This window comes from Neopelma chrysocephalum, unplaced genomic scaffold, assembly GCF_003984885.1.
Source record: "Neopelma chrysocephalum unplaced genomic scaffold, ASM398488v2 Primary Assembly neopelma1_200, whole genome shotgun sequence".
NCBI classification, from domain to species: Eukaryota; Metazoa; Chordata; class Aves; order Passeriformes; family Pipridae; genus Neopelma; species Neopelma chrysocephalum.
Genome location: NW_020897862.1, coordinates 2,167,841 through 2,180,546, shown reverse-complemented (window position 1 = coordinate 2,180,546; position 12,706 = coordinate 2,167,841). Strand labels below are relative to the sequence as shown.

The 12,706-nt window shown below is 52.5% G+C and overlaps 1 protein-coding gene across 12 annotated transcripts in view; it reads right to left on the bottom strand.

Moving 5' to 3' along the window:
- The window catches only part of CASZ1 (castor zinc finger 1), a 284,376-nt gene that overhangs the window by 108,086 nt on the left and 163,584 nt on the right, over nt 1-12,706 (bottom strand). For 2 of the 12 annotated variants that reach the window (XM_027702940.1, XM_027702943.1), the window contains exons 1-2: nt 2,425-2,434; nt 1,834-1,837 (exon numbers count right to left, since the gene is read on the bottom strand). The exons of the other annotated variants lie outside the window; for them this stretch is intronic. The gene's annotated coding sequence lies outside the window, so the exon portion shown is untranslated. Of the gene's footprint in view, nt 1-1,833; nt 1,838-2,424; nt 2,435-12,706 lie in introns of those variants that run through there. 12 annotated transcript variants of the gene reach the window in all.

The window sequence follows — 12,706 nt, the reverse complement described above, 5'->3', positions numbered from 1 at the left end:
TAAACTGTCCCTCTTTTAGTTTAAAACCATCACCACAATCACTGCAGGCCCTGCTAAAAAGTTTGTCCCTGTCTTTCTTATAAGCCCCCCCTCCCCGAAGCACTGAAAGGCTGCCTCTTCCCCATGCCTGCTGTACATTGCTGCTCCAGAGCAGGCAGGCAGGACGCAGGAGGAGGAGGGGAGCTTATTCCAAGGAAACCAATGGATCCAAACTCTTCGCCAAAGTGGACTCAGATTTTTTTTTTCCCCTTGACACAACATCCTAATTCGACTTTTTCAGTATCTTTCCTTCAACAACCTTTTTTCCTTCCTCCCCTTCCTACCCGGCAACTGCGCATTTATTAATTCATGAGGCACTAATTAGTTCTTTGTTTAATTTTGTGTTAAACAGACTGACCGGAATGATAACGACTTGCAGCGTTGCATTACGGTCCCCAACCGCCCCTGTTTTCTGACAACAAGGGAGCGCAGTGAGACTGGCGTGATGAACCCCAATTCCCACTCCAGTTGCACTTCATTAAGTCAAAATGTGACAAGAAGCTTAGAGAGCAACTTTCAGATCGGATCGCACATAACAATTGGGCAGGAAACTTTCCGAGGGGGAAGCGGGAGCGGCACTGGCGGCGGAGGCTGGCACCGCGCAATTCCCGCCGGGCTGCCTTAAAGGAGCCGGCTCGGGCTGCCGGCCGAGCAGCACTCGGGGCACGTGCTGCCAGCCGGGGGTGCCAGGGGAGGAAGAGGAGAGGAAGGGCAGCAAGCCAAGCCAAAGGCACGGCAGGGCAGGACAGGAGGCATTGCTGCTTCCCGCTCCTCTCGATTTCCTTCCGAATGATGGGATGTGTTGGCAACCGCAGAGCCCAGGTGGGACAATCCCTCAGTGGGTCACTCCAGAGCTCTGAGGGCATCTTTAGGCACCTTCAGCTCCATGCCTCAGTTTCCCTCCTGTAGCTCTGCTGGTGACCCTCAGCTGCTCTTCAGTTGTCAACAACTCCATGATTATCATGGAGCCCCTAAACTGCAAAGGGGGAGGTTGAATACTGGCACTCACGTTGCTAAAACCAGAAGGGAAAGGAAGGCTTGGACACCAGGGAGAGGGATGGCTGCTCTCCCAGGGAGGGAGCTGTACCTTCATTCAACTTTGTGCAGTGCCTGGTGCTCCAGTGGCACTACCAAGTTTTGGAACTGTCCTGATCAGCCTGGTATGAGCAGTAAACTTGGTAAGCCACAAAGCAAAGCACCCAGCACCCTGCACTCAGCCCTGTGGGTGGGAATCCAGCCACCCCAGTGCTGCCCATCCCTGAGCTCTGCTGAGTGCCACAAGTCCCTAGCAGCAGCTATGGCACAGGGTTTGGGTGTGTGGTCACACATCCAGCCTGGCCCAAGCATCACCTGGCAAAAAATTCCTGAGCATCACTTACTCCTCAGCACTGGCCAACATGGGACTGACAAACAAATGACATGGATCTGTCCCAGCCTTGCTGGTACATGAAAGTGTACATTGTGGCCACCTCCTTGAGCCCCTTTTGGCTCACTGAAGGGCAGGAAAATGAAAACAGCCTACAAGAAAATGTAAAGGGTCTTAAAACACCCCCTGAGAGGATGGGTGTGTGTGAAAAGGAAAAGGAGACTTCCCAAGTGCACAGAACAAGGAAGTTTTGCTACAAATCAAATATATCTTCTGCTACTGCATGGACATCAGCTCTGGGAATAAGCCAAGATCACCTAAAAGTGAAATGAGCTGTGAGGTCTCAATGCCTTTTGTAGCAGATATTTTTCCACACTTCTTCCTCATCCCTCTCCCTCTCTCCTCAAGACAGGAAGACTCACCCTCACCTTGCTCCGCAGAGGCCCAAAGCTCAGCTAAGGTCCAGAACACTGGTGAAGGCATGAGGGCCTCTCTGAGGGTTCATCAGGACTGGGCAGGGACACTAGAGCTGTGTGGGAGTGCAGAGCCCCGTGTCCTGGGCAGGGCAGGGCAGAGGAGGGGGCCCTGTGGCCGCAGCCCCCGAGCCTCGCGGGACGCCCGCACAGCAGCAGCCGGTCTGTGCACTGTCAGTGTTTGCACCTGAGTGAGCTCCAACCACACGAGTCTTTGGGAAAGGGGCCAGGCTGCAGCAAGGTATCACAGCATGGTGTTTGCCAGTACACTCACAGCTGAACAACACACAGATCTGAGAGCAGACGTGTTTGTGCTGGCTTCCATCTTTCATGAATCTGGAATGCAGCAGGGACCTCTGTGACTGACAAAAAGGCTGTTCCTCCATGACAGAAATCCCAGGAAGACAGCACATCCCTCTGATTTCAGTTCTACGTGAGCTCTGGATCCCATAAAGAGGCAAATGTTAGGCATTAACACTCAGTTGGAGGGTTGGACTGGTTGTCCAGTAAGGGCAGAGGCACCCATTTAACACCTGAAGGAGGGACAACTGAGAAGAACAAGAAACACACCCTGCTGCCACCAGCCTAACAAGCCTTCTTGGTTTGCAGAAGGGCTGGAATATCCTGGCTGCTGTATAGCTCCAGCTGCGCAGTCCCACCCAACTATCATCTCCTGCCAATCTTGGGCTGCCCAGGGAAAAAGGCATGGGCTGAAGGAGAGGAAAGGGAACCCTTTCTTGGCTGCCATTGCAAGGCAATACCAGCAGTGCAACACAAACCAACTCCATCCACACTTGTAGGGCTACACAGCTGCCAGTGCTCCCTGCAAAGTTTTGTGCTGAGAATTAACAAGCATCCCAAATCGGTCATGGTCTGCCCCTTCTTCTTAAAACAACATGGTGAAATGTCCTAGACTCCATCCCCAATCCTCTTTAACCAGGAAAACTCTCCTCCCAGGATTACGGGCCCACTGCCCCCCTTCTCTTCCCCTCCATCTGGCTGGGAGCAGCCTGGGACCGAGCGCTCTTCCCAGCCCTGGGAGAACCCTGCAGTTTCTCTCTCATAAAAAAGAAAAATGGGAGCTATAAAAAAGGCAAAGAAAAGAAAAGCAAAGCAAAGGGAAAGCACTGCGAAGGAGGAAAAGAGCAAAGCCCCCCTTCCCTTCCACCCTGTCCCCATCACCTGCCTTCAGCTCGGGGTAGAGCTGCCTGCTCCGCTGCCTGAGCACTCCCCTCGGCACAGCGCTCCCCGGGGACATCCTGCCCTGCCTCTCACCCTGGCCCCTCTGCTCAGACCTGTTGAGCAGAGCCCAGCTCAATAAAGGTGATGCAAAAAGGAGGAGGAAAACCAGCACTGGGCAGTAGGAAAGGGACAGGGGCCATCGTGGAGGTAACCCTGCAGCTCAGAGTGCTGGAGCCTGGCAAGGGACAGAGGGACAGGGACAGCACCCACTGCCTGTCCCAGCTTCCCAGCACTGATGGCACTTGGGACCAGGAAAAGCCCCGGCCCCCCACCTCACAGCACAGCTACAGCACAGCCCAGCACAGCAGGAGTGGAGCGCCAAGGGGGGATCCCAAGGATTTCACCTCCCGCCACGGCTTCTGTAAAGCGCAGCAGTCCCCAAACTTGGCATTCGGCAGCCCTGGGCTGGCTCCTGCTAATTTGCTGTCAGGCTGCCTAAGCAAACCAATTAAAACTAATCATTAATTATAAAAAAGAGAGAAAGAAAAAGACCCTGCACGAACGGAGAACTGGAAAGGGCATGGGGAAAAGAAGGGCAGGAGGTGGCAGAGTGACAGAAGAGAACTTGAGAAAGGCGGGGAGGGGAAAGGGGGGGAAGAAAAGGGTTTTAAAACTCCAGGTGCAGAGCCTGGGATGAAGGCAGCAGAAGGGCAAGTGGTCTCCCAGGGCAGGGTGGGGAGAGGTGAGGGAAGCAAGGAGGACCCGAGGAAAAGGGAACAGGAGACTGGCAAGGATGGTGAGGCACATGCCGAGCCCGGGTCCTGCCGCGGTGGGAGCCGGCACCGACACAGCCGTGAGGCTGCTTCCATGCTCCCTCTATCCCAGCCCCAGCCAGGGGGGCATCAGCTGCATTTGGCAGAGCAGTGGGCACCTGCCAGCCTGCGGAGACGGAGCAGAGGACGAGGAGGGTGCAGAGGGGCAGAGCCGGGCGTGAGCACAGGGACTGGGGAGCGCTGTCCCCCCCATCAGCGCTCCCGGCGCTCCCGGAGCACATGCCTTAGAGATGGGGATGAAAAATGGGGCATTTATGAAAAGCCCCTGATTATGCGGCCCTGGCGGGGCCCCGGCTCTGCCGCCGCGGCTCCCGCTGGCTCCCCACGAGCTGCGGGGGCAGAGAACCCCGGCAGCTGTCAGCGCGGCCCCCGCCGCCCCCGCGCCGCGTTTTGTTCGCCGGACCCGCACACACGCACACGCTCCCCAACGCCCCTTTTGAAGAGCCTCAGGCCCACGTCGGGCTGGCGGATGGCGGAGAGGTGGGGGCAGTGCCATGGAAACGGGCCCTTTCCTGGGGAAACGCGTTGCCGGCCCCCCCTCCTCGTCCCGGGTGCCCCCTTTGAGGAGCTGTCAGGACCCTGAGTGAGTGTCACACGACCCAAGGACCAGGCGTGACCAAGCCTATTTTCTGCCTCAAATTTGATTGATTAAAAAACTTTTTAGGAAAACCATGTTAAAAGACAAAAAAAAAAAAAGAAAAAAAAAAAGAAAAAAAAAGAGGAAAGAAAAAAATTAAACAGAAAGGGACAAGGGGGTGGGGGAAAAGGGAAAGGCCTCTGTGCTGGGTTTCCCTGGCAATAGCACCAGGGGACAAGTGTCAGAGGCAGATAAACAGCATAACCAGGCCGAAAATAAAGGTCAAAGGAAGCATGAAACTTAACACAACAGTGATTAAGATAATGATGAAGCAGGGGACCCCAGAAAAAAAACTAAGTGTGACACTCAGAAACACACATATACGCTCCAAGTGATGGCCCAAGAGACCTGGTATGTGGGAAGAGGTAACAGGGCTCGTTAGGCCTTGGGGTACCTGGAAAAGAGTGGAAATGAAGGAAAAAATCCAAGGGGAGGATTTGGGGAGAGGGGTCTGTGATTTCCCCCCGGACTGGTTGCTGTAGGTCGAGTCTGCCCAATGCCACCAAGGCCCAGAGCCAAAGGGGACCCTCCCATAACACAGACACCCTGTCCCAGCCAAGCCCTGCTTGAATTTGCCACCGAATTCCTCAAAAGAGTTTCCCTGACACTGGGAGGAGAGTCCAAGTGGGTGTGGATCAGGGAGGCCCTGCTGACACCAGCGGGGCTGTGCTGCCTTACGCTGGCCCAGGCCTGGCTCTGTGCCCTCCAGCAACTGGGATAAAAAGCCTCTGAGATGCCAAGAGGGATGGATGCCGGTCAGACCTCCCTGCCCACCTCCTTCCCCTTGCCAAGGCTAATTGTGTAGAGAAAAGCCCAGAAAGGCTGAAGGACTCAGAAAGCCAGTCCAAGAATGCCAAACCCTTCGGCATTTGCCTGCTCCATCTCCAAACCTCCAGGATGACCTCACACATTTGGAGCCCAGCTCATGACTTCCAGTTGCCTGGGACTGGCTGTGTTACCACTGCCAAGAGGCAGCAAAGAAACTGGAAATTGTTCACCAGCTTCTTCCTCTGCGAGTCTGGGAATTTAAAGCTTGTGCAACAGAAAGTGTGGAAGCACAAAAGGCTTTCCAGCTTTTCTGCACCACCTTCCCGCTGGGAATAACTCTGATCCCCTGGAAAATATCTCTGTTCTGCCTTTTCTGGCGTGTCGGAGTCCTGGTGCAAGGTCATCTTTAGGGATTCAGTGGGTCATCTTTAGGGATTCAGTGGGACAGGGACGATGCCTGGGCTTCCTTGTCCCTTGCACTTGGCCTTGGGCAGGAACCACCACACCTCACTCACTGCCTTATGTCTGCACAACTCAAACTCTGACAGAATATTGAGCAGAAAAGAATTGTTCTCCCTCCTGCCAAATATCTTTGGGAAAAGTAATTTTTTAGCTGAAAATTTTCTTCCATGCAGCATTTATTGTGAAGGAAAGCAAAGAAATGTTTTCACAAAAAGGCTGGAAAAGTGCTACATGTGAGTTTATCCACACACACTTGGTCAGAAAGCTGTTTTCCATCAAACATATTCCAATGCAAAATTTTCAGCATCATATTCATGTGTCTCCCCCCTCCCCCATCATTGATATTCATGGTCTTTTGTAAAGAATGATTCAATTAAACCACCAATGCTCCTCCCTAGAGGAGTCTGAACAGTGAGAGGAACTCCCCAAAAGTAGTGCTGGGCCAGGCTTTGTCCACCAAACATCCACCAAAGATGTGCAGGTTAGAGGGGCTGGGACACCACCATCTCACCCCCCAGAAAAACTGCTGTTGAGGAAAAAATAAAATCACTGCTCTGATCCCTGACATTACTGGCTGAAAAATGTGATTTGAAAAATAATAATGGAAAACAAGCTCTTTTTTAATTTCATTTTTGAGCCATTACGGTTCATGTTTTCAATCTTTTTTCTTTCCTCCTTGGTAATCAGAAGAGCGAGAAATGTGATTAAAAACTAAAAAAACAAACAAACAGTGAAAGCTGAGATCCTCATGCGTCCAGGAACATGGACTTGAAGGGAAAACACCAAATGCCCTCAGGCACAGGGTAAAAGGAAGGGTTGGCAAATGTTATATTTTGGTTAATGCTGTCATGAAATGCACAGAAAGTCAAAGATACCAAAGGTACTTGGAAAGGTGTTCTTTAAAGGTATTCTGGAAGGGTTTTCCTCCCTGCACATCTGATACCAAAGATTTAACACGCACTCAGACGTGGGCACAGCCCTAAGATGGTGTGAGGAACTAGTGCTGGGGACGTGTGTGAGAAATTGCATTGAAGTTAAAACCCCCTCAGTGACAGGGCTGGTTCCTTTTTACTTTTTGCAAGGAAAACCAACCCCATCTCCCCAGTCTGACAGCAGAACCTGGAGATTCTCTGCCCAGATGTCAGATTATTGTTCAGCAGCACCACAAACACTTTTATCAAGATCTTTTTTTGCATTTCCCAATGAAAATAATACTCTGCATTTGCAGAAGCTTCGTGAGCAAAGATCTGCTTCACTTTCTAACATGCTTAAACTGATTTCTCGTGTTCAGAAAGAAAACACAGCAACTTTGGCAACAAAACTAAAGGAAAAAAAGAACACACCAGACCAAGGGCAACCTGGAGTGGAGGCGCAGACACTTTTCCAGCAGCACACATTCCCTCCCTCCCCTGGCAGCCTCAGCCCAGCAAAGGAACAACTTTCCCTGACTGCTGCTCTCTGATGCAGCACTGTTGTGGCCCCACTGGCACAGAGAATCCCACAGTGCCCAGCGGGCTGCAGGTACCCAGGCAGTGGGCTCGCAGGGAACACGCTCTGACACGTGTGTCCCTGCACAGGCAGGACCCAGTACCCACACACACCTCACAAACGTGCGCCGAGCACACAAAACTCCCTCGTCGTGGCCGAGGAACTGTCAGGAGAACACAAGCAAAAGCTGCTTCTTGACAGCGAGTCATTTATATTTTAGCTTCGTTCCATTATCCTAACGAATCCTTCATCAGCAGATGCAATATTAACAGCAGAAAATCAGCTCATTACATCCGGGGGGATTTCATCAAGTTGACAATCATATATGCAGCTACCCGAGCCTGGAGAGGACAGGGCTCTCGTTATTTAGTTATCCTGGTTTCATCTTAGAGGCTTTTTCTTTTCTTTCTTTCTTTCTTCCTCTTTTTTTTTTTTTTTGAGGGGAGGGTGTCCCAAACAACCCCCAGACCCCTGAGCTTTCAGGATGCTGGTCCACAGACAGATCCACTCAGCTGGGAAATGCTCCAGCCCATCTACAGGAGCAGCAGCTGTTAAGAGGAGAAAAAAACCCTCATACAATCTGCACCCTCTGCAGCTCTGAGGACATTTCTCTGTGGAGTTCTGACTCCAGGAGAGGGTTTCCATCCTATGCAGCTCCTGCCTTGTGTCCAGGAGCATATGGAGTGGCTGCTCTGGTTCTTCTGCTCCAGGCAGGACTCCCCACTTCATGCTCTGAAGGGTCTCTCTCTGCAGTGTCCCCAGAGGGATAAGACACATTTAAATAGCCTGGGATTTCATGAACTTCCCAGGCAAGGAGCAGAAGAGTCAGTCCAAGTGAGTTGAAGGCAAGAAGAACAGAGTAACAGGGAGAGTTGAAGGCTGAGTTCAGGAGATTGTGGGGCTCCTGCCTTGTCTAGGGAGCATTAAACAGCACAGCTGAGGCAGCCAGAGCAGGCTGACAGGGCACCTTTAGATGCTGCACTAGAACACAACTGGAATAATCCAAATATCATCTTGTGAAACATCGAGGTGAAAACTTTGAGTATTTGCTCTACTTTTCCCACATACTCTTGCTTTAAAATTATGGAAATGGGCACAGACATTTTGGGTTCCTTCTGTTTTTCACAATCATTCTGGGACTGCAGGCTGAGAAGCCCTGCAGCAGGAATACTGCTTGAAAATTACCTTCCTGCTCTGCCTCCCCTAGTAAGGGTCTTCCTCAAAAACAGCAGCCCAAGAAATCCTTGGCATCCCCAGTCTGAAGAGCCACTGCCTGCAGCCTCAGGATTCCTCACTGCCTACTAAGGAGCTTTTCTGCCCACCCTGAGATTCCCTGGAGGAACAGGGATCTCCTGCTGTTCTCACTCACATGTGGTGGGTGCCTTTGCCACCATGGCATTCCCAAGCCTGGTGATTTCAGCTGGAGAGCAGCTAACTGGCTTCCAAGACTTCTTCTCCATCAAAGGATGAAGCTGGAGAGACCAGTCTGGAGCTGGACATGGACCACTCCTGGCAGATACCAGCTTGTGGACAAGCCTCTCTGCTGCTCAGCCTCAACCACCCAACACAGCTGAAGGAAGAAGTTGAGCTCATCTCCTCCAGCTCAGAGGGGGCTGGGATGGGCACTGCACATTTTCCCAGCAGGACTGGATTTCTGCACAGCAAGGAATATGTTCCTGGGATGTCAACTCCAATCTCTACTGCGCTCTGACAGATTTAAGCTCCAGTTTGTCCGACAACATCCCAAAGTGTAAGAAACTGGGGGCAGACTCTCTAATCAGGCTGTAGGACAAAGGCCCGGTCTGACCCTGTCACTTCCACTTACTCTTGCTGTCCGTCTTGCTCCCCCCACCCTCTCGGCAGCCTCCCTGCCCACCCTGGGCTGCCCTCCCTTCCCTAACACAGCTGGGCTAATCCTGCTCCTCCCGCGTCCAGCGCAAATCCTCCCCAGAGTAAACCAATCCTGGGAATTTTTATTAGATTATCAGCCTGCCAGCTCAGTGCTGGCTGGACTAATCCTAATCAGGACTGATTTCTATTAGCCAGCTTCAGGGAGGAGCTGTGCTGTCCCAGCACCCCAGGCCCACACTGGAGGAGCCCGAGGCCTTTTAGCTCGTTCTATACAAATTTTCCTTTTAGAAAGGAACAAATTTAGCCCGAGATCACCAGCAAAGTTTGCATGTGGGCTGTGTGGGCAGCCACTGGGCAAACTGTCCCCTCCTCGTCACTGAGCTGCAAGAGAAGCCGAAGGGGTCCAGGCTCCACAGCCCCTCTGGCCCCAGCTCTGGGCCGGTGTGGCCAGTTAGTGCCACATGGAAAGATGCTTTGTGGCAGGGGACATGAGCCTGCTGGGGAGCAGGCTGAGATGATGGGCTCATTTCAGACAGGAGGACAAGCAGCCGCAGCTTGAGTGCCCAGGACAGAGTTCGCAGTGCTGGCTGAGTCAGCGAGGTCTCCATGCCCCATTACCCATGCCCAAAGCAATCTACTCTCACTTCCCTCCCCATTCTACTAAAGCAAACTGTCGCTCAGGTATTTCTCCCCTAACCCCATTCCTGGCCCTGGAAGCGACCTGACTGAAAATGTTTGCTCTTTACTGAGGCTGGTGAAAGTTTTGCTGCCGACTTAACAGGATTTGAGTCGAGCCACGAGGGCAGCTTGAGCACGAGTTCACGAGCAGGGTGTTGAGAAGAGCAAGGCTTTGTCCCTGCCTCTGTCCCCTTGTCCCATTCACCCGCTCCGTGCCGAAAGCACAGCTATTCCCAGCAGCCCCCAGGGGACTCCACCGCACTTCTGAGCGCAGCCAGCGGCGCTGCAGCCGCTCCGCAGAGACAGACATCGCACAGGGAGCACTCGGCAGAGCCTCTCCTCCCAAAAGTGACCGCGGACCCTTGAAACCTCCCAGGGAAGAGGGACCATTTAAACCCAGTTGCCGTTAAGCCTCTTCTAAACTTGTCTGCTCATCCTCTCACAATCACGCCATCTTTATGCTGCCTCCCAAAGGAGGAGGAATCGCCTCTGGGACTGAGCTGCACCTCCTGGGCACCGAGGTTCTCTCTGACATGGTGCTCAAGTGAAGAGGTTGCCCTCCCATACAACAACTGGAGGGACAGTGATGCACCAGACAGGGCTTCAAGCAAGTCAAAAGATGCCCCAGGCTGAGACCAAGGCTAAATATGCTTGGTCTAGACTAAATAGCCCCGAAACGGGAGCCAAGAGCAAAAGCCCTGCCTGGAGCTCTGGGCGCTGCCCCTCTCAGCTTTGGGGAGGGGAAGCACCACACAACCCCAACAAGGGAAACGTCTTCTAAAGGAGCAGCTCCACAGCCTCCAGACACTGGTGCTGCATCAACTCAGGACCTTGTTTTGTGCCTGGGGACATCAGTAAATCACGAGTAACTGTCCAGAACATGAGGTTGTAAGTCAGCGCAGCTCAAGCCCTGCTCTCCTTTCCGGCCAGGCTTACAGCACCAGTCCTACTCTGGTAGGTGGCAAGGTTTCCTAAGAGAGTTAACCAGATCCGGCTGGAATCAGAGGCTGCAGCAGGCTTCCTGATGTCAGAGAGAGAAATGGGGGACTTGGCCCAAACCCTCCAGAAGCCACATCAAAAAGAGATGTGGGCGAGAGCCAAGAACAGATGATCCAACTGTGAAAGGGCTTTGTGTGTGTATGTGTTTGTGTGTGTGCGTGCGTGCATGTGAGGAGAGAGGAAAAATCAAAAGAAAGAGAGAAAGGAAAGAGGAGGAGTAAGAACGAACAGAAAGATGGAAAGAAAAGGTGTGGAGGCACGAGATCAGGAAGGGGCCAGAGCTGTCACAGTGTGTGTGGCCTGCGTGCAGGCACGCGATGAAAAACAAAACATGGCAACGATATATAATCGATGTCATGTGTTAATGATAAACACGGATCAGGAGAAACACTGGCTCTGCCTTGAGCACTCCCAGCCGGATCTCAGAGTGCTGCAGAACTTGTTTCAGTAAGGCAGCACAGCTCCTTCAGCTTTGGTGGAGGCATGGCAATGGGCATCCTTTGGAACACCCTGCACACTCCTTGCTCTGCTGCAAACCTGGGTGCTGCTCTGCTCCTGTGCATGGAGTGCTGCCACAGAGGCAAGGAGAAGGCAGCAGATTTCCATGGGGGAGTTGGTGGAAGAGCTGTGGCTAGAGACCAGGAGGCTTGACTCCCAGTTCTGCGATTTAACCACCAAATCAAGGTTTAGCCTATTTAGAAGCAAAGCAGCACAAGCATTACACAGTGCTGGCAGGATGGGGTCACGATCCCAGGCTCCTCACTCAGAATTAAACCCATCAACAGGGAAGAATCCTGTGACTGGGCTTTGCCCTCACTGCAGGAGGTCCCCATGATATGGGGGTCTGCAATAGATAAATCAGATTATGTATCTTTGCTGTAGGAGAGCAGCAGCTCACCCAAAACAGCTCCTCAACCTCATCTACCCCCTTTCCGAGGAACGCCCACCAGTAGGAGCACTGGAGTGAGCACTGGAACATACCCTCTCACAGCCCAGTGGGACACTGGGAGGACAGCAGGGTCCAAGGGTGGAGGATATGCCCCTCAGATGTCTGCCTGTCCTCCTGCAGCTGGATTAGCAATCCAGGCTGGCACAGACCTCATCTGGGGGGTGTTTCCCATTCCAGCTGTGAGCTCCCTGCAGTCCCGTCCTGCACAAGGGATATTTTGCAGAAGTCCCCTGCACACTGTGCCTAATGAGACACCTCTCCTTTCCCACCTTGCTGCTTGGGCCTCCTCCTCACATAACCTGGCAGGCAAACTCCAGGTAAAGGAGATGAGACCCAGGGACCAGCCAAACCCAAACCTCTTGTTGAGATACACAGTCTGAGGGACAGAGAAAGAATACTAGGGCCTTTCTATCCAGAGGCTTGTACATAGCCCAGCTGTTGGCCGAAAATGCTTGAGTACCATGGGTGGAGGTGAAAGGGAAGATGAGACATGAAGCAAACTGGGGACAAGAGAGAAAAGGGACTATGTGAGAGATACGACCAGGTGAACAGTGGGGACACCAAAAGATGACATGGGATAAACCCAAGTTGCTTCTGTCCTTTACAAGGGCTCTGGTCTCAAGCAAGGACGTTGATACACACCTGGCCTCACCATCCACATTGGCTGTAGTCAGGTAGGAATGTGTCCAGCTCCACGTCCCCTGGAAGCTGGGCCATGCCCAAATGCAATCAGGGAAAGTTTAGACTTTCCTCCCCCCACTGCCTGGTTTTTTTTCCCCCTTTTTTTTTTTTTCCAATTTATCAGCAGATTGTGTGGAGCCGAGTGGCGCTCGCCTCACCCTGCTAAATAAAGCTTTGGTATTTCTGATAAAGCCATCAAATTCCTTATCACGCTGACACAAAGAGCATTTAAAGAGACACACACACTCTCCAGCACCCTCCACTTCCCAGTCCCAGGCGCCTCAGGGTAACCTTTCTGAG